Source organism: Leptodactylus fuscus, chromosome 2 (assembly GCF_031893055.1).
Source record: "Leptodactylus fuscus isolate aLepFus1 chromosome 2, aLepFus1.hap2, whole genome shotgun sequence".
Taxonomy (NCBI): domain Eukaryota; kingdom Metazoa; phylum Chordata; class Amphibia; order Anura; family Leptodactylidae; genus Leptodactylus; species Leptodactylus fuscus.
The window spans coordinates 205,023,662-205,046,497 of NC_134266.1; positions in this window are offsets into that span (position 1 = coordinate 205,023,662).

A 22,836-nucleotide genomic window follows, 5' to 3' on the forward strand; every position below is an offset into this window, starting at 1 on the left:
TATCCATCATTGCCTTGTTAGTGAAGGTCCATCTTCTGAAAGTCCAATGATCTTGACAATAAAGAACTTATCGAGCTAAATTATTTCACGTTGCGGTGGCAGAGGAGTCCCATTCAGTTCAATGGACTTTCGCTACAGTTCTCTGTAGAATGGATGGCTAAAAATTCCCAAGTGATCCACTTTCACTTTTGGCATTGGGGAAAATCAATTTAATAATAAAAGCATTTCCCTTTTAGATATATAAAGCACTAAGGTATTCAAGGGAGTTTGTCAGCAGTTTTGACCCCTCACAAGATGAATCCTACTTTGGAAAGTAAGGTTCATTACAGTGAAATACAATAATAATCACAAAAAAAATTGTGGCTTACTTAAGAACCATCTTAACCACTTCCCAGGAATAGGGATAAGGTGATGGGCAGGGGTTGATCCATAGGCTCCCTCAGATTTATTATTTACAACAGAAATTTGGCATAAATGGTGGGGAAAAATGTAGTTGGCATACATTTTCCCCCTGCCACACAGCGCAACAGAGGCAGTTTATTTATATATGAGGAATACTCACCGCCAGATCCAAGGCTATGAAGATTGGCTGAGTAATGTTAGTCTTCAGAAATTTGTCCCAATGTTCTTGTGAAGAGAGGCAAACTTAAACCCAGAGGTCCATAAAATCCCATAATCTGGCACCTTTCTGGTCCCAATCATTCAGAATTAAAATATTGCATTGTAGATGATATTTATGAACTAGCAAGTACAGTATAGTAGGTACAGTCACAAGAAAATTGCATTGATGTACATAAACTTTAACTTTGAATTTACAGGTTTTTTTTCTGTTTTTTCCCCCAAATTATTAGTTTCCTCCTTTGTTGTTTTTCCTAAGTCCTAATTACAACCCTAACAGAATGCTTTTGGGTATTCTTTTTTTTCCCAAATCCACCCACGACTGTCACCATTGTTGCCTAGTGCTGCGGTAATAGCTACTAAATTATATTTAATGTTCTGTGAACCATAGAAAAATCATATTTTGGCAAGCTTTATGTACTGTAGTTACTATTATTTGTGGAACAAAGGAATGTTACCATTCATTCTCCTCTCTGTCATTAGGCTGACCTCATTGCATTAGAATTGCGATGCATAAGAAATGTTTAGACTGTACAACTCAGACATAAGACAGTGGTCTATTATAGTGCCAGTGAGGGAAAAATAAACTTTATGGCTCTTTTGTATTTAAAAGGTACCTAAGTTTAAGTTTTGAAGTATCTACAGGGTGTCGCTGGACAGTTTGTTCTCTGGCTGTATAAGAGCCGTTGTATGTGCCGTTGTAGTGCGGGCCCAACCAATCAGAGAAAGGGACACGAAATCTTTAGCAAACGGGTTTTTTAGAAAGTACAGCAAAATAAATAAACCTTCATGCCTGGCACGAGTGAGCAAAACAAAATACAGCCTTAACTTCAGGCAAAAACAATGTAAACTAAAATCCTGCTTGTCTGAGAGCTAACTAAACAAATAAGTATTACTGTACCTGGGGCTTACTACCAGCTACACAAATCAAACAAGTTTTTTGGCACTGATTTTTATGCTGAATCCATGTCAGAGTCCACGTGGAAAACACGCCTCCCCATAGAGTTGTATGGGTTCTGCTAGGTTTTCCTTTCTGCTAGCGGAAAAAAAGTCTCCTTCAGATGGATTCTGCCTGCAAAAACCAACGCAGTCAATGGGAGGCGGAAAATCCTCATTGCAGATTTGGCCACGGAATTGGGTGCAGAATTGTCAAAAAACACGTGGAATAACCGCTGGCGTTTTTTTCAAGGTCCATACATTGTGCTGGAGGAAAAAACCCAAAAACTAAAAAAGCCTCAAAAAAATGCTCCAAAAACAGCTTTAACCACTTCAGTACCAGGCCAATTTGTGATCCAGGACCAGACACATTTTAGGTTTATTATGTATGTGCGGTTTTGAGGTCTGTAAAATTTTTCTCGTATGTCTTAGTCAACTAATTTTTGCGTCTTTTTTCGGGGACACATAGGGCTTTATTTTTATGTTATTTTTATTTTCAAATGTGTTTTAATTTTTTTTATATCGAGGAAAATATAAACAAAATAGGAGGGAAATTGTGTCTGGTTTTCAATTTATAATTTATTTTTTTTATTTAATAACACAAAGTGTCACTGAAAAACTTTATAATATAGTTTTTCCTCTCTGTTATGGTAATTTTTATTTTGTATGGTGTCGTCGGGGGTGGGGCTATAACCTTTAATAACGGCGTTTTATTAGCGTATTATTTATTTATTTTTTATTATTATTTTATTTACATTTTTTTAAAACTTTTTTTATTATATTTTTATTTTATTTTTTTCCCAGATTGTGTCCCCATAAGGTGATAAGAGACCTTTGGGGACATCTGATCACTTTTTTTTTTTTTGTACTTGAGGCTGATTTCTCCTATAACTGAGGCTGGTACATTTAACCTCAGTTACAGGAGAAATACAGACTCCTGCACACTGTATACGCAGTATGCAGAGCTGATCTGAGTCCTGTAGGACCCAGCAGCTCTGGCAGGACACTGCTCCCGGCGGATCACATGTCTGCCGGGTCAGAGGGCAGCTGATTTATGGCTGCGTCCATAGCCGTGTATACAGCACTCATTGAGCGCTGTATACACAGCGATCGAGAAGGCAGGGGAGGTAATAAATCTGCCCTGTCTTCTCTCTGGGAGCTCCGGCTGAAGTTACAGCCGGCTCCTAGTGAAAGCAGCTGCACGATCTTGTGCAGCTGCTGTGTTCTGACTTGGACGTACAGGTACGTCCTGGCAGAACTAGACAACCACTATCCGGACGTATATAGTCTATGGGCGGTCCGGAAGTGGTTAAAAACCATTTTCTAATTCCTGAAGTGGAGTTTTTCTTGCCAAAAAAACTCAGTGTAAATGGACCCTAAGGGAGCCTTCACATGGAGATTACATTCCGCTCATTCTGAATGTAAACTCGTTCAGAGTGAGCAGCGTTAAAATAGATCCCAAAGAATTCAAGTCAATGGGATCTGTTTTAACGCCGCTCACTCTGAACGAGTTTACGTTCAGAATGATCGGAGCGTAAACTCCGTGTGGAGGATCCCTAAGTCTGCATTCACACAGAGTTTTTTGGTCAGGAATTTAGTCAGCAAACTGACTCAAATTCCTCCTCCTAAAAACGCCTCACCATAGGTCTGTATGGTGAGGCATTTTTTGGAGGAGGAATTTGAGTCAGTTTCCTGACCAAAAAGACTCTGTGAATGCACCCTTAGGCTGCGTTCACACACAGAGGAAAATGGAACTGAATTTGCTTGAGTGGTCTATTACAGCTTGCCTTGGTATGTTACCAAGCTTTCCTGGAACAGTGAAAGGCATATCTGACAAGTTATTGAACAATTACAAAGCTAAGGGGAATTCATTTAGCTACATTTAGAACACTGCCTGAAAGGCAAATTTAGTAAGTTCTAGCTTGATTTTGTAGCAATGTATTTTATATTACTATACTCAGTATTCAGAAGAATTACTTAGTATGCTACCTAGCTTTTCCAGGACCCTGCAAAGCACATCTGAAATGATATGGTACAATTATGTAGCAAGAAGTTTTTTTTGTTTGTTTTTTTTAACAAACAAAACACTACGCTACCTGAAACCCTGCAAGTCTGGCAAGCTTTGGAATAATTTGGGAGCAAGCTGGGAAAGTTAACTTATTTGGTATATTTAGTATCAGCAATCCAGATTACAGCATTATCTGGTATTTTATGCAGCTTTCACAGAGATCCCTGAAAGGGAAATTATGGCAAGCTATGGTATGATAATAACTCAAGGAGCTAGATTTATTTAGGCATGGTAATCTGTATTCTTTAATACTAGAAATGGGAAACCTCATAACATTTGTTTTACAAAGATTTGCAAAGTTAGCCTCAACAGTTTGTTTCATACTGAACTTGTTCAGATAGAGCTAGAAGTGCTAACGTTATATTTTGGGGTCTTATCAGACCTCATAGTATGATAAATGAAGGAAAAATAACAAACACCTATGTTCACTTTGCTTTACCTCTCCTTTGCAAGTCCTCCTCAGACCTCTTTCGGCCTTCGTCTGACATCACACACTTCAGGGTCATTGCTGAGGCCTGTGATTGGGCACATGGGTAGCGCTCAGTGTCATGATGTCATGGCAAATATTAAGCCTTAAAAATTTCATATGTGTGTAGAGGGAGCAGCACACAACCATCTGTGTGTCCACCAGATTTACAGGCTTGAATTTCATGCTGGGAGTGAGACTCCAAACAGTATAGTTATCTAACATGGAGCTTGTGCCATTGGAGGCATACACTCCCTAAAGTATTGTTTGATTTCACCTGGGTGCGGCTGTACCTCACGTGGCTATAATCTAAAGGGCACAAGGCGCGCCTTAGAAGGGATGGTGTGGCATGTGGCTTTATGTATAAGCTGTACAGAGTACATAAAGTTATTTTAGTAACTAATCAGAGGGTTTCAAAAAATAAAATTACAATTCCAGGAATGTGGGGGCATGGCTATCTGGCAAGACAAGCAGTGCAGGACTTCCCAACAGACAAGGGTTCACCTACACCGACATTTGTGTTCAGACATGTGGTTACCTCACCACGAGGCAGCAGCCATATTTGCACCAAAGGCCTACACTCATCTACAGGCCCTTTACCCGTCTCATGATCTAGTGTGCGCACCTGAGAGTCTATTCACTACCCAATGGCCTCCACACAGCAGCAGTACAAGAGCCTCACCTAATCTCCTCCCTGGAGTGACTTGTAGCTGACAGGTGAGCTGATAACCCACTCCAGAATACTTCTGTTCCCTGCTGAAACAATAAGATTTTGCATAACAGATCATCCATACTTACAGCAAATCTCAGAGTGGTCCAACATCTATTTGAACATCCCGAACATCCTCCCGAATACTCGTCTGCATATCCTGAGATATCTTGCTTATACCTTTACTTTAGCTTTAGTCTTCATCTCTTAAGGTTTGAAAAGTTTATTTTAAAATGTTTTTAAAAATATTTAAAAATTATTGAACAATGGACACGTTTTGAAACAGACAAAACCCATAAGAAAATTGTGCAACTGCATTAATTTCGGTTCCACCCTTTTCAGTTTTATTTCTAGCTTCCCAGAATAGTTTATAAAATATTAAATTCTACAATTATTTTCTCCTGCCCTCATAAAATTCTGAACTGAAGCATAAAATAAATGATGTCGTCAGTAAAACAGACAAATGAAAAATGTCCGTGTCCTGTAGGGTTTAAATAAGAAGTGCTATGTTTGGAGAAAGTAAAACATAAAAACCTCATGCAATATTAGAAACATGGTCTTGGTAGTAACATGGTTTAAGCTAGAGATGGGAGAACCTCACCAGGTTCATGTTGATAAATAATCAGGGCTTTACTGGCAGCATGGTGGCTCAGTGGTTAGCACTGCAGGCTTGCAGCGCTGGAGTCCTGGGCTTGAATTCTGCCAAGGACAATATCTGTAAGGAGTTTGTATTTTCTCCCTGTGATTTTATGTCCTCCCATACTCCAAGACATACTGATAGGGAAACAAGTACATTGTGAGTCCTATATGGGGCTCACAATCTACATTAAAAAAAATCGGGATTTTCGACACTCTGGATAAAACCGGAAGTATTATTATTATACTCTGGCATCTCTTCAGACCTGAGAGTATAAAAAATGCAGGCCCAGGGGAGGTGAAGAAAAATAGCAAACAATATTACTCACCTTGTGTCACCTCTCCTTGCAGCATCCTGTGTTCCCTCAGTGTCTTCTTCAGGACTTTTATGGCCCCAGCTGACTCCCATAATACACCCTATAATACATTCAATTAGCATTTACTTTGAAGATGGCTTGTATTTCATGCATATCATGATGTCACGTACAGTTGTGTAACAGATATTATTAGCAGATGGAAGACTGTCTGCATTGCCCTCCTTGGTGTCTACAGACTTTCTGATTTGCTTCTATCCAAAGAGGGAAAGCAGAGCAAAAAAGAGCAAGGAAGACTGGTTAAGGATGGTCTATATTGTGTGCCCCCTCACTGCTGTACCAAAGCTACACCTTTACCCAATTACTTCCATTCCTGCCCAAATGGTAGCATACTCCAGTGAGTGCCACTTCTGTTTCACAAGCCATATGATGTTGCATTCATTGGTTATGTCCTATTTGCAGATTTCAAGTAGTGGTAAATTTGACTGAACTGCCATACCCAAGTCCCGCCTCTATACCACGATACAACATACATTGTTCAGCTTGATAAGTAGTGAGGAGATGAGCAAACGGCGTTCGATCGAATTGGTATTCGATCGAATATCAGGCTGCTCGAGATATTCGATTCCAATCGAATACCATGCGGCAAACACTAAAAATTTGTATCCCCTCCCACCTTCGCTGGCGCCAATAACTGCACAGGGGAGGTGAGACAGGAACTACGACAACGTAGGCATCGGAAAAAAAACGGAAATAGTTATTGGCTGTCTAAATCAGGTGACCTCCACTTTATACGAATGGTGGATTTCAGATTCGGTTCATATAAGACTGTGAACTATGTGACTGAGAGAGAGGGATAGATGTACTGGCAGGGTTAGCTAGGAATTAGCTTTATTTAGGTAGGAATATTACTCAAACAGCTCTTTGGGACTCTATCTCGTCGGGATCTCTGTCAGATTGCGTTATGCGGGAGCTGACTTTTTCTCATAGGAATGCATTGACCAGCGTTGATTGGCCGAATGCCATACAATGTACAGTATTGGCCAAATCAATGCTGGTTCTGCCGGAGGAGGTGGAGTCTAAGATCGGTCCACAGCAATCTCCATTGTGGTGCGATCTCAGGTATAGCAGAGTTGACACAGTTCTGCTACACCTGAGATGCAGTAGAGCTGGCCATGCGCTGAGCTCTGCTACACTTGAGATGCAGCAGAGCTGGCCATGCGCTGAACTCTGCTACACCTGAGATGCAGCAAAGCTAGCCAAGTGCTGAGCTCTGCTACACCTGAGCTCAGCGCATCTCAGGTGTAGCAGAGCTCAGCGCATGGCTAGCTCTGCTTCATCTCAGGTGTAGCAGAGTTCAGTGCATGGCCAGTTCTGCTGCATCTCAGGTGTAGCAGAGCTGTGTCAACTCTGCTATACCTGAGATCGGACCACAATGGAGACTGCTGTGGTCCGATCTTAGACTCTGCCTCTTCACAGACGAGCCTCCAGTAGAACCAGCGTTGATTGGCCGAATGCTGCACTCTGTATGGCATTCGGCCAATCAATGCTGGTCAATGCATTCCTATGGGAAAAAGTCAGCATCCGCATTATTAGTGGCGTAACACAGGGGCTTGGGCATGTTAGATGCCCCCAGGCACGCTTCCCCTGCTGTCCCACTTGCATTCCAGAGGTGTTGTCATCATTTTCTGGGGTGTCATAGTGGACTTGGTGACTCTCCTGAGTCAAAGAGTGGTTTCCCCTGAAACAAAGCTTTTTTACCCATAGACTATAATGGGGTTCGATATTTGTTCGAATAGTCAAATATTGAGGGGCTATTCGAAACGAATATCGAATATTTCACTGTTCGCTCATCTCTAGTGAGGAGGCCACAGTGCTTGGAACACTGTTATCTCTTCAAACAGCTGATTAATGGGGGTGCCTGACCCACCCATATGATATCGATGATTTTTTTTTTTTTTTTGTCAGCAACCTTTACCTCCCTCCCCCACCTCCTGGTATTCACTATGGTACCCACCCTCAAATTTGAAGTAGACTCAATTTAAAGGCAGCTAAGGATAACCAAGTTTCTAGAATCAGATTAGAATTCCTAATTTAACATATACCTTATTTGCTGTATCTTAGTTATCATGCAGTTTTCAGATCTTTTAGATATGCACATTTTTTTTTACTGAATTATTGTTCAGTTATCAAACTGTTCTAACATTGAATGAACATTATCTCTTGAAGCTTTTCTAAATGCTGGTGGATTGAGGTGAATTTATTTAAACAAAGTAGCTAAAGGCTGCATTCTAAATGTAGATTTCCGCACAATAGCTCCATTTAAGAGAAAAATCAAAGAGGGTTTTATCAATGCCATGGTAACAGCAGGAGGTCATAATCAGCCTATAGAGAACATAACTCGTTCTGAAAACTTGAGTTTATGTCAGAGACAAGATTATTATCAATATATGTTTATTTCATTTTATCTGATTATTCTACCATTTATGTTATTTATTAACTGTGTAGCTATAGAATAAACCTGCCCTCATCATTTAAATGGAGTACACTTTTTTTTCAACTAAATAATTAATAAAAATAAAAAATAATTTTAAAAAAAGTTAAATATGAGCTAAGGTGTCACATTGTGGAAACACAGCATTTTTGTTGCAGATTTTGTTGCGGTTTTTTGAGCCAAAGCCAGGAGTGGATTGAGCAGAGGGGAGAAGTAGAATAGCTTTCTATATATTCTCCATTCCCTCTGTAGCCATTTTTGGCTTTGGCACAAAAAAACGCAGCAAAATCTGCAGCAAAAGAAGCTGCATTCCCGCAACATAGGGCTTCAGTTTTTTTAAAAAATATGGGCCAAATAACATTGGATCAATACAAAACGCTTCCTAATATATATCCTGTTTAAATTTGGGCTTTAAACACCACGGGAAAAATCACGGTGTTTTACAGTATAGGCACAGTGGATGGGATTCTAGTGAATCCCATGCCCACTTTTCGGTAAAAGCCACAGGGCGGACATGCTGCGATTTCCAAAACCGTCACAATTTTAGAAATTGCAGCATGTCAATTATATATATGGAAACGCCAGCAGTTTCGCCATAGATATAACTGTAATAGAAAGTCCGCGGAGGAAAATTCCGCAAACTTTCTGTTTAAAGCGCTGTGGGAAAAAACACGATGCGTTGCCACCTCTGTTTTTCCCTCAGTGCTTTTTGGCTATGGGTTGTCCCATGGGGCCTTTGAGATGTCCAGTATTAGAAAAACATGGCGGCTCTACTCCAAGAGCAATTTTACAACTGTCAAAGGTTTACATGTAGAATTGCATCTCAGTCCAATTCATTTCAATGGAGATGAGCCACATGACATGGCTCATGAATAGGGTTAAGCTGATCCTGACTTTTCAGGATCGATTTTAAAATCCAATTTCCGATAATTTTTTATTCGAACCCGATCTCGATCCCAATTCCGATCCCAATGCAAATCAATGGGATTTTTTTATTAATCGGAGATCGGATTTTAAAAGCAATCCTATTCACTATACAGCATGGAATCTAACAATTGAACGCTTTAATTGTTAGAATCCACACTGTGTAGTGAATCACTAAGTAGCCAGAGGATTTTTTTTTAATCTTCTGGCTGCTTATTCCCCTCTGGTGTCCACTTACCTGCAGAGATTGCTGGTCCGGTGCCCGGTGTTCTTCTTCGCCTCACTGCCGCTCCACGCTGCTCTTCTCACCTCGCTGCCCCCTGCCTCCCAGATTAGGAGAGTGTGGGCGGGTTAGGAGAGTGTGGGCAGGTACTGGGAGGGGAGACGTCACATCTCCCCACCCTGTACCCGCCCACACTCTCCTAAGCCACAAGCCCCACCTTCCTAGCTCTTTAAACACTAAACTGGGAGGCGGCAGTAGCGAGGCGAGAAGAGCAGCGTGGAATGGCAGCGAGGCGAAGAAGAAGGAGAACACCAGGCAGTGGAGCAGCCATCTCTGGAGGTAAGTAGCTATTAGAGATGTTAATTTAGTCTTCCATTAGAATGAATGGAGGCAGCCGGCACTCACGGGGTTAAGGCTGTGTGCCGGCTGCTTCCATTCATTCCTATGGAACCGCAGCAGAGCCTTCACACTGAGTATACACTCCACTCAGAATGAGCGGAGCGGATACTCAGTGTGAAGGCTAAGCAAAGCATTGTGGGAAATAGTACCGATCTCGATCCCACCTAAAAAGATCGTGTTCAGATCGCTCAACCCTACTCATGAAGTATGATGATTTCTGGAAAAAAAAAAAAAAACTGTCATATTTTTCAAGTCCTAGACACCCCTTTAAACAATGAATCCTGCAAGAAACATAGGTTAAAAGTAAAAAGCTGAGAATCAGTTACTGATTGTACAGATTGTACATAGAAATTTGGTTCATGCATAGAATTCCAGAAACACAAAACTGTCTGAACTGCAGTGACAATAACATTTTATACATATGGTAAAGGCATGTTAGGACTCTTTATGGTGCCACCTCGAGTCCTCACTTTTCTATACCATGGACCCATAGACACTTTATATGCCGTGTACAGTGCCTTGCGAAAGTATTCAGCCCCCTTGAACTTTTCAAGGTTTTGCCACATTTCAAGCTCGAAACATAAAGATATAAACTTTTAATTTTGGGGGGAAGAATCAACAACAAGTGGGACACAGGGGCCACTATGGGGGATAATACTGTGTGAAGGGGCCACTATGGGGCATAATAGAGCGCGCAGGAATGCGTAGGAGGGGGTCGGTCGAGGTCTTCGGCGTCGGTGTCAGTTGGGGGGGGAACCCCATGTCAAAAGTTCACCATGGGGCCCCGCCATTCCTAGTTACGCAACTGGATAGAGACATACCCCAAGTGACTTGCAGCTGTAATCGCAGCAAAAGGTGGCACTACAAAGTATTAATGCAAGGCGTCCGAATAATTTTGCATGCTCAATTTTTCATTTTTTTATTTGTTAAAGTTTAAAATATCCAATAAATTTTGTTCCACTTCACAATTGTGTCCCACTTGTTCTTGATTCTTCCCCAAAAAATTTTGATTTGATATCTTTATGTTTGAAGCCTGAAATGTGGCAAAAGGTTGAAAAGTTCAAGGGGGCCAAATACTTTCACAAGGCACTATATATAGTGCTGCTTGATGAAGTATATTCTCTTCTAGAAGTATTTGCCATACAGGGTCTATGGAGATTTGTTTGAATAAAGGTAAGTTCACATAGTGGATTCTGCATTGTGGCCGACTATGTAAATTCCTCCATGGAAATCTTTCTGCCATTGGCTCCCAGTCAATTCAATGGCAAGTCTAAATAGAATTCACAAAGATTGGACAGATTCCTTCTTTTTTTTCATTGACTGATTTTATTAGCTAGTGGAAAAAAGAAAATTTTGCCTCCATTTAAAATGATTTTTTTTTCAGCAGATTTCACAGCCAAAAGGTCTACTGTGTGAAGTTACCCCAACAAACATGAAAAACACTGTAATGGCTGTTTATATAATAACCCTTGTAAAGTCTGCTGAGCATTGGGATGCCAGGTACTACCGTAGTAAGTTAAGAACAATAACTAGTGGATCTCTACTAGGGGATTTATTAATGTACAGGGATATACTGTGTGATAAAAGGTTATATAACTAAGGATCAGGAATACAGGGAAGGATATATATAGAGGGTAGGGAAGGAGGTGCCTAATTAACAGGGCAAAAAAAAAGTGCAGTCTTATATGCCAGTCACACACAAACATAGCCCACCACTGAAATACAAAGGAGCCAATTAGCAAGGTCACTTTAGAGGGTAGTTTTGAGTCCCAGTACCCAGTAGAGGGTAGTATTGAGTCCAGAGCTACTGTTCTTGTGCGGATCAAAAAGACTTGGAGTAGTACTTGGCCTTCCCTAGATTTGGGAGTATCCCAGTGTAAGGCTTAGGGTAAGTTCAGACAGGGTTTTTTAGACCAGAACCTGAGGCTGAGGCCCTGCACTGCACCGGCATCCAGCCGCGTACTCCACACCGGATTAGGCCTGAAGAATGGTGACTCGGCCTGAAGAATGAGCATCTCGCTTCTTTTTTTCTGGGAGCCGGAAGAAATGGCTCCCGGAAAAAACTCCTGAGCAGCTCCCATTGGTTTCAATGGGAGCCGTCTTTTTGGTCAGGATTTTGAGGCGGATACAGACTCAAAATCTTGACCAAAAATCTCTGTGTGAGCTTACCCTAATATTCTTTATTACTTGTTCTCCAGGACATGTTAACCCTTGATCTTCAGACTAGGATTACTATATTCCATTCGGGGTTTCCATCCCCTAATGCACTTGAAAAATGCAAGCAGGATTTTTCTCTCCATATTTTTCCGCCTTTTTTTAACGTAAACCGAGTGGAAACCCAGCGGTCAATAGTCTTTTTAAGCAGATTAGATTACCATTTTTCGGGTTTCCAAGCGGAACCAAAGAACAGAAACCCAGCCACAGCTGTGAACCTAGAACTGTTGGAATACTATTGTCCATTGTTTACTGAATAGACAACCGTGGTCCACCCAACCGATGCTTATCAGGAGAGTTTCTCAAGTATTTACAGTTAAATTGTTGTCCTTGTACTGTACAGTCTGTTAGCTGAGGTCAGGAGTATATAGCATGTTGGCCTTCCAACAGTTTTAGTATTAGATAACTTTTGGATGGTAACTCATCTTGCCATTGATTTGTTTTTTCCTTTTTTTCTCTTTTACAAGTGAAAAGAGTTAGAGAAAAGCAGTTAACTTCTGCCCTAGTTAGTGCCTGGTATCTCAGTTCACACCAATTCAATGGAGCGGAGTTATAATACCAGGCACAGTTCACGGATAGAAATGATGCTTAAAATATAAAAAAGCAGATTCTTTTTTACTAATCTAAGTCTTTCAAAAATAAAGAGCACAATGTGTACTCGAGGTCATCATCAGGGATCATGGTTTAATGCATTTCAATGAACTCAATAATTTTGCTTTTATTAAAGATATGGAAAAAAAAAAACCTATGATCGTGCAAAGCGATTTCTCCTTCAAACATCAATTATTTATTTTGTATGCAAGTCTCAGTATCATGAAGACCATTGTTTTAATTTTTAAAATCACATTATCTTGTTAAACTTCTTCAGAAGTTAGATAGTGTTACTAGTTTAAATTGCTAAGTCCTTAAGCATTTCACTGAACTGTAGCTGGATACTCTAATCCCTTACTTGCCTTCATCAAACTTGGAAGACCAAAGACAGCTGCTACAGTAACTTGATACAATTTGCAAACACAGAAAAGCCTTCTGTTTTATTCTTGTACCCCTCACCTACAAATAAAAGCTCATACAGTCATTATTGTGAGGCAACCAGCACACATGGTGATCTCTATGGTAAAGGCTGGAACAAAGAGACCTACATACGTGGGAGTCTGATATATAAGACCTACAGTCTAATGATTGTAGAGTCTGATGTGGTCCTCTCCTCATCAGTTCCTTGGACAAATTAATACAGGTCAAGTTTTGTTATATTCCTATTAGGTTATTCGCCATGGGTAGATCTGTTATGGCTGAATGTTCCATGCATCAGATAGAGGCTGCATGTGTTCTGGGGTGGTGATGTATGTCAGGGCTACTGACATGGAGTTGTACTGCAGTGCTCTCCAAATCCAGCATCCCAGAATGTGTGTTTTTAGTATGGTTGATGATTACCTGTTAGTGTTGCAAGTCACAATCTACTGTATATAATCTGTTGCTGGTTTATACTAAAAAAAAAAGTTATTCAATTAAATTGGAAATATCCAAAGCTTCCAACCAGGGTATAATAAATATATTTATGCCAATGTACAAACTCGCATATAAAGCCAGGAGAAGCCCTGACTGTTTCACTATAATGTAGCACTTATTCTTCTGTCACCAAAAGCTATTGACTAGAGATGAGCGAACAGTGTTCTATCGAACACATGTTCGATCGGATATCAGGCTGTTCGATGTGTTCGATTTGAATCGAACATCACGTGGCAAACTCCAAAAAAATTCGATTCCCCTCCCACCTTCCCTGGCGCTTTTTTTGCACCAATAACAGCGCAGGGGAGGTGGGACAGGAACTACGACACCGGAGGCATCGAAAAAAATCGGAAAAAGTCATTGGCTGCCGAAATCAGGTGACCTCCATTTTAGACGAATAGTCGATTTCAAATCCGGGTCATATGAGAATGTGAACTTTGTGACTATGAGACAGGGATAGCTGTACAGGCAGGGATAGCTAGGGATAACCTTTATTTAGGTAGGAATGTTATTAAAAATAACTTTTTGGGGCTCTATCGGGTGTGTAATTGTGATTTTTGTGACATAAACTTTTTCCAATAGGAATGCATTGGCCAGCGCTGATTGGCCAGAGTACGGAACTCGACCAATCAGCGCTGGCTCTGCTGGAGGAGGCGGAGTCTAAGATCGCTCCACACCAGTCTCCATTCAGGTCCGACCTTAGACTCCGCCTCCTCCGGCAGAGTCAGCGCTGATTGGCCGAAGGCTGGCCAATGCATTCCTATGCGAATGCAGAGACTTAGCAGTGCTGAGCTAGTTCTGCTCAACTACACATCTGATGCACACTCGGCTCTGCTACATCTGATGCACACTCGGCACTGCTACATCAGATGATATACATCTGATGTAGCAGAGCCGAGGGTGCACTAGAACCCCTGTGCAAACTCAGTTCACGCTAATAGAATGCATTGGCCAGCGCTGATTGGCCAATGCATTCTATTAGCCCGATGAAGTAGAGCTGAATGTGTGTGCTAAGCACACACATTCAGCTCTACTTCATCGGGCTAATAGAATGCATTGGCCAGCGCTGATTGGCCAGAGTATGGAACTCGACCAATCAGCGCTGGCTCTGCTGGAGGAGGCGGAGTCTAAGATCGCTCCACACCAGTCTCCATTCAGTTCCGATCTTAGACTCCGCCTCCTCCAGCAGAGCCAGCGCTGATTGGTCGAGCTCCGTACTCTGGCCAATCAGCGCTGGCCAATGCATTCTATTAGCCCAATGAAGTAGAGCTGAATGTGTGTGCTTAGCATTCTATTAGCGTGAGCCGAGTTTGCACAGGGGTTCTAGTGCACCCTCGGCTCTGCTACATCAGATGTACATCATTCAGCTCTACTTCATCGGGCTAATAGAATGCATTGGCCAATCAGCGCTGGCCAATGCATTCTATTAGCGTGAGCCGAGTTTGCACAGGGGTTCTAGTGCACCCTCGGCTCTGCTACATCAGATGTACATCATCTGATGTAGCAGAGCCGAGTGTGCATCAGATGTGTAGTTGAGCAGAACTGGCTCAGCACTGCTAAGTCTCTGCATTCGCATAGGAATGCATTGGCTAGCCTTCGGCCAATCAGCGCTGGCTCTGCCGGAGGAGGCGGAGTCTAAGGTCAGACCTGAATGGAGACTGGTGTGGAGCGATCTTAGACTCCGCCTCCTCCAGCAGAGCCAGCGCTGATTGGTCGAATTCCGTACTCTGTCCAATCAGCACTGTCCAATGCATTTCTATGGGGAAAAGTTAGCTTGCGAAAATCACAAACTGACAGGGATTTCCATGAAATAAAGTGACTTTTATGCCCCCAGACATGCTTCCCCTGCTGTCCCAGTGTCATTCCAGGGTGTTGTTATCATTTCCTGGGGTGTCATAGTGGACTTGGTGACCTTCCAGACATGGATTTGGATTTCCCCCTTAACGAATATATGTTCCCCATAGACTATAATGGGGTTCGAAACCCGTTCGAACACTCGAACAGTGAGCGGCTGTTCGAATCGAATTTCGAACCTCAAACATTTTAGTGTTCGCTCATCTCTACTATTGACCCTTTCACTGTACCTGGACGCACATCCCCTGGCATGTGTGCCAAGAGGGGCACATGAGGCTCATTTCGTGTCTTCGCCCAGCTGTTTCGATCAGACCAAACTTGGCCAAAATTAAACCTCTATTATTATACTGTGGAGTCTCTTTAGGGGAGGTGATCAAACACAAAAAAACAATCCTACTCACCTTCCCTGTTCTCCACAGTGGCTCTGTTCTCTTCGGCTCTTCTGCCAGAAGAGACCACTGATAGGGCATCAGTGCTCACGTCATGGGATATTGTTCTATATAATGGTGTGTTTTTGCACCAAAAAACCCACATTTTATTTTGTTCAAAAACGCACCACGTAAACGCAATTTTGCATCGAAGTAAAAGTTCCAGTTTTCCGGTTTCAGGAAATAGCAGTAAACGCGTGCATTCTAAAGCATTTGGTAACAGCACTTCAGTGTTATGGTTTATGGTATATGACTGTAGTTTAGGGGTAGTCAGCCTCACAATTTTTGACTGGCACTTCGAGTGTCTCATCTTTGATTTCTTTAATTTAACCACTTCCGGACCGCCCATAGACTATATACGTCCGGGAAGTGGTTGCCTTGTTCTGACAAGAGCTGCTGGGTCCTACAGTACCCCAGATCAGCTCAGTAAGCTGTGTATACAGCGTTCAGGAGGCTGTATTTCTCCTGCAACTGGGGTTAAATGTAGCAGCCCCAGTTATAGGAGAAATCAGCCTCCAGTACAAAAAAATAAGTGATCAGATGTCCCCAAAGGTCTCTTATCACCTTATGGGGACACAATCTGTAAAAAATATATATATATATATATATATATATATATATATATATATATATATATAATAAAAAAGTTTTAAAAAAATGTAAATAAAATAATAATAAAAAATAAATAAATAATACGCTAATAAAACGCTGTTATTAAAGGTTATAGCCCCACCCCCGACAACACCATACAAAATAATTAAATTACCGTAACGGAGAGGAAAAACTATTTTATAAAACTTTTCAGTGACACTTTGTGTTATTAAATTAAAAAAAAAAAAAAATTAAAACCAGACACAATTTCCCTCCTATTTTGTTTATATTTTCCTGGATATAAAAAAAAAAAATTAAAACACATTCGAAAATAAAGATAACATAAAAATAAAGTCCTATGTGTCCCCGAAAAAAGACACAAAAATTAGTTGACTGAGACATGCGAGAAAAATGTTACAGACCTCAAAACCGCACATACAAAATAAACCTAAAATGTGTCTGGTCCACAAAATGGCCCGGTACTGAAGTGGTTAAATTGTCAAAAAAAATTTGCCTACCCGGTCTATATCTTCTTCCCCTTTGATTACTCACACTGTGCCCTCTAGCTTTATGGCTGTTTTACTTAATAGTTCACTTTTGTGATTCCCCAGTTGTGAATCCTCCCTTTTATAAAATATATAAATGGCAGCATGTTTTTCTATTGTTCAGAGGCCTCAGGGGGCATTCACATTGAGTAACGCGGTGCTGATTCTGGCACGATAATTCGCATAAGAATCAGGGCTGCAAAACAAGATCTCATTGACTTCAATGGGTTCCGTTTAACACGTCTAACACATTGAAATCAATGGGTTAAAAAGCCTCCCATTGATTTCAATGTGTTACGTGCGTTAAACAGAACCCATTGAAGTCAATGAGATCCTGTTTTGCAGCGCTGATTCTTACGTGAGTTATCATGCCAGAATCAGCGCCGCTTTACTCCCTTACTCTGTGTACAGATGGCACTTTTGTTTCTAAGATTTATTATATATGTTTTTGTATAAAAAAAATACCGTATATACTCGAGTACAAGCCAAATTTTTCAGCACAGTTTTTGTGATGAAAAGTCCCTCCCCCCAGCTTATAGTCGAGTCAAGCAAAAAAAAAAATCACTTCAGTTCTAAATCACTCCTCTCCCTAGAATACATGTAAGGGTGCATTCACACTGAGTAAACGCTAGCTTATTCTGAACGTAAAACACGTTCAGAATAAGCGGCGTCTAAAGCAGCTCCATTCATTTCTATGGGAGCGGGGATACGAGCGCTCCCCATAGAAATGAATGGTCTGCTTCTTTCACTCCGTGCAGTCCCATTGAAGTGAATGGGGAGTGCCGGCGTATACGGCAAGCTCTGCTCATGCCGGAGCGTACACGCCGGCACTCCCCATTCACTTCAATGGGACTGCACGGAGTGAAAGAAGCAGCCCATTCATTTCTATGGGGAGCGCTCGTATCCCCGCTCCCATAGAAATGAATGGAGCTGCTTTAGACGCCGCTTATTCTGAACGTGTTTTACGTTCAGAATAAGCTAGCGTTTACTCAGTGTGAATTCACCCTTAGAGTAGAAAATTACTGTGAAACACATACACATTAGGTATCCTGTGTCTGAAAGTGTCTAGTCTACTGAATATAGGGTATCTGCAGTGCTCCTGTTCCATCAGGAAGGGGTTACTAGGAGCACTGCAGATACCCTATATTCAGCCAGACAGAATTCCAAGTGGGGGAAGAAAAAACCCCAGTCCTCAAGCTCAGGGAAGGGGCAGACAGACAACCAAAACACCCCCTCCCCTTTCCTAGCACCCATTGCACCCAAAAACTCCCACCATTTTAATTTTTGAAATTTTCCAGTAGTTGCTGCATTTCCCCCCCTTGGCTTATACTCGAGTCAATAAGTTTTCCCTTTTTTTGTGGTAAAATTAGGGGCCACGGCTTATATTTGGGTGGGCTTATAATCGAGTATATACGGTACATTGGGGAAAATAAGTTTTTGATACACTGGTGATTTTGCAGGTTTTCTAACTACAGAGAATGCAGAGATCTGCAATTTTTATTGTAGGTACACTTCAACTGTGAGAGGCAGAATCTAAAAAAAAATCAGGAAATCACATTATATGAGTTTTAAATAATTAATTTGCATTTTATTGCATGAAATAAGTATTTGATACAATAAAAAAAAACATAAGATTTGGTACAAAAACCTTTGTTTGCAATTACAAAGGTCAGACGCTTCCCGTAGTTTTTTTTTTTTTTTAACATTAAAGTTTATTGAAGATTTTTCGAAGGGATTTTTTACAACAAAGGGGAAAGGGGTAACAGGGAGGAAAGGAAGGAAGGGTAGAAGACCAGGGGCAACAATCCAGGTCTGGAGGGGGCCAAGGGAGGGGAGGGGGTAAGGGGGGCAAGCAAAATCTCTGACGCAGCAGAGTCAAAATATACAAAAGCATAAAACAGAAGATTGCCAATCAACAGTATCAGCAAATGCAAAGAAACAGGTACACAAGACCCAAGGACACAAACAGACAGCATTCTCACAAGGGTACAGAGGGAAAAAGGGATCGGAAGTTGGCGGAATAGTAGAATTAGTCCCAGAGCAACCAAGTCTGACGGTGATGCCCTTCATCGGGGTGAAGCTGGGCCATTAAATTCTCCATAGTGCGTAAATGCAGGAATTCCTTCAGCCAGGAAAGGAGTGGGGGGAAGGGGGTCTGGGACTTCCAGAGTCTGGGTATAACAGATCTGGCAGCTACCAGCATAAACCCCAAGAGCCTGTGGATCAACTTTCTAAATTTGCACGTGAACAAGGAGAGGAGAAGAGGAGCGGGATCATCTTTTAGATCTACCCCTGTAACCTGATGAATAACCCGCCTAACCCCAGTCCAGAAAGGGCGCAGGAGGGGGCATCCCCACCAAATGTGGGCCATCGTGCCTTGAGAAGATAGACATCTCCAGCACTTATCAGATGTGGAGGGATAAATAGCATTGAGGAGAACCGGAACTCTGTACCATCTGGAGAGGATTTTATAGTTCGTCTCCTGGGCTCTGCAGGATATTGAGAACTTATGGCACGCAGTGAAGGCTGATGACCACACACCCAGCGGGAACGAGACCTCCAACTCTCTCTCCCAACTCCCAACAAAGGCCGGGAGAGGAGCTTCAGGATCATCCAGCAATACCTCATACAGAAGAGAGATGGTGTGGACAGGAGGGGACAAGGACAGACAGAGACACTCCAGAGGGAGTAGAGGCCTGTGAAGATCATTAGAACGTTTCAAAGAAGAATAGAAATGGGAGAGCTGGGAAAGGTGCCAACATGAGGAGACAGAATCGGGACGCAGAGAACGGGCCAACAGATCCGCACGCGGGAGAAGCGAAGAGGACGAGGTGACATGTCGAAATTCCCGTGGTTATTGACCAAGTTTGCACACACTGCAGCAGGGATTTTGGCCTTCTCATCCATACAGATTTTCTCCAGATCTTTCAGGTTTCAGGGCTGTTGCTGGCATATAATCAGTTTCCGCTCCTACCAAAGATTTTCGATTGAGTTCAGGCCTGAAAACTGGCTAGGCCACTCCAGGAACTGAAAATGTTTCTTATAGAGCCACTCCTTAGTTGCCCTGGCTGTGCGTTTTGGTTCATTGTCATGCTGAAAGACCCAGCCACGACCCATCTTCAAAACTCTTACTGAGGGAAGGAGGTTCTTTGTCAAAATTTCTTGATACATGGCCCCATCCATCTTCCCTTTAATACGGTGCAGTCGTCCTGTCCCGTTTGTAGAAAAGCACCCCCAAAGTATGTTGTTTCCACCCCCATGCTTCATGGTTAGACAGTATTCTTAGGGATGTACTCATCCTTCTTCTTCTTCCAAAGACAAAAGTGGAGATAATACCAAAAAGTTTTATTTTAGTCTCATAACCTTCTCCTATGTCTTTGAATTATCCAGATGGTCATTGGCAAACTTCAAACAGGCTTGGACATGTGCTGACATGAGCAGAGGGACCTTGCGTGCCCCGCAGGATTTTAGTCCATAACAGAGTGGTCCCAGCTCTATTCAGGTCATTCAGGTCTATTCAGGAATCAGCCCATGTAGTTCTGGGCTGATTCCTGGCCTTTCTCAGAATCATCCTTACCCCACGACCTTGCATGGAGTCCCAGACCAAGAAAGTTTAACAGTCATCTTGTGTTTCTTCCATTTTCTAATAATTGTTGCCTTCTCACAAGCTGCTTGCCTATTGTCCTGTAGCCCATCCCAGCCTTGTAGAGGTCTACAATTTTGTCTCTGGTGTCCTTAGACAGCTCTTTGGTCTTGGCCATTATGGAGAGGTTGGAGTGTGATTGAGTATGTGGACAGGTGTGGTTTATACAGGAGACGAGTTCAAACAGGTACAATTAATACAGGTAATGAATGCCGAGTAGGAAAAACTATCAAGTCTGTGAGAATCAGAATTCTTGTTGCTTGGTAGGTGATCAGATACTTATTTCATGCAATAAAATGCAAATTAATTATTTAAAAATCATACAATGTGATTTTCTGGATTTTTATTTAGTTTCTCACAGTGGAAGTGTACCTACGATAAAAATTATAGACCTCTCTATTCTTTGTAAGTGGGAAAACTTGCAAAATCGCCAGGGTACCAAATACTTATTTTCCCCACTGTACGTTGCATATGATATCATATTGTATTTGTGTCATGCTGTGCAATGCATCTGTTCCTTTTTATTATTTTAGCATTGTGCTTGGTGAATAAATGCATCTAAAGAAAAAAAAAGGCTGGAACACAATAGCAAATTATCTGAGTGGTTTGAGTAGAAGGAAAATCACAGCCTACATAGTATTTTCAGATAGGCAATAGTTTTCAGATTAGAAATCCATTTTATTAGGTAAAACATGATTTCCATGAGTAGTATACGGTGCTCTTAAAACAGAATTGGTGAATCCCATATTATATCCTATCACATTACGCCACATGAACATCTACTTGAAGTGATGAGGCCATAAATATTAATATAGATCAGGACGATATTTTGGTCTAAGAGAGTGTAAATGAGTCATAAAGGCATCATTCATAAGACGTGATATACCGTATATACTCGAGTATAAGTTGAATTTTTCAGCCCAATTTTTGAGCTGAAAAAGCCCCCCTCGGCTTATACTCGAGTCAGCAAAAAAAAATATATATATATACAGTCCTATGAAAAAGTTTGGGCACCCCTATTAATCTTAATCATTTTTAGTTCTAAATATTTTGGTATTTGCAACAGCCATTTCAGTTTGATATATCTAATAACTGATGGACACAGTAATATTTCAGGATTGAAATGAGTTTTATTGTACTAACAGAAAATGTGCAATATGCATTAAACCAAAATTTGACCGGTGCAAAAGTATGGGCACCTCAACAGAAAAGTGACATTAATATTTAGTAGATCCTCCTTTTGCAAAGATAACAGCCTCTAGTCGCTTCCTGTAGCTTTTAATCAGTTCCTGGATCCTGGATAAAGGTATTTTGGACAAACAATTCAAGTTCAGTTAAGTTAGATGGTCGCCGAGCATGGACAGCCCGCTTCAAATCATCCCACAGATGTTCAATGATATTCAGATCTGGGGACTGGGATAGCCATTCCAGAACATTGTAATTGTTCCTCTGCATGAATGCCTGAGGATTTGGAGCGGTGTTTTGGATCATTGTCTTGCTGAAATATCCATCCCCGGCGTAACTTCAACTTCGTCACTGATTCTTGAACATTATTCTCAAGAATCTGCTGATACTGAGTGGAATCCATGCGACTCTCAACTTTAACAAGATTCCCGATGCCGGCATTGGCCACACAGCCCCAAAGCATGATGGAACCTCCACCAAATTTTACAGTGGGTAGCATGTGTTTTTCTTGGAATGCTGTTTCTTTTTGGACGCCATGCATAACGCCTTTTTTTATAACCAAACAACTCAATTTTTGTTTCCAAAATGAAGCTGCCTTGTCCAAATGTGCTTTTTCATACCTCAGGCAACTCTATTTGTGGCGTACGTGCAGAAACGGCTTCTTTCTCATCACTCTCCCATACAGCTTCTATTTGTGCAAAGTGCGCTGTATAGTTGACCGATGCACAGTGACACCATCTGCAGCAAGATGATGCTGCAGCTCTTTGGAGGTGGTCTGTGGATTGTCCTTGACTGTTCTCACCATTCTTCTTCTCTGCCTTTCTGATATTTTTCTTGGCCTGCCACTTCTGGGCTTAACAAGAACTGTCCCTGTGGTCTTCCATTTCCTTACTATGTTCCTCACAGTGGAAACTGACAGGTTAAATCTCTGAGACAACTTTTTGTATCCTTCCCCTGAACAACTATGTTGAACAATCTTTGTTTTCAGATCATTTGAGAGTTGTTTTGAGTAGCCCATGATGCCACTCTTCAGAGGAGATTCAAATAGGAGATCAATTTGCAATTGGCTACCTTAAATACCTT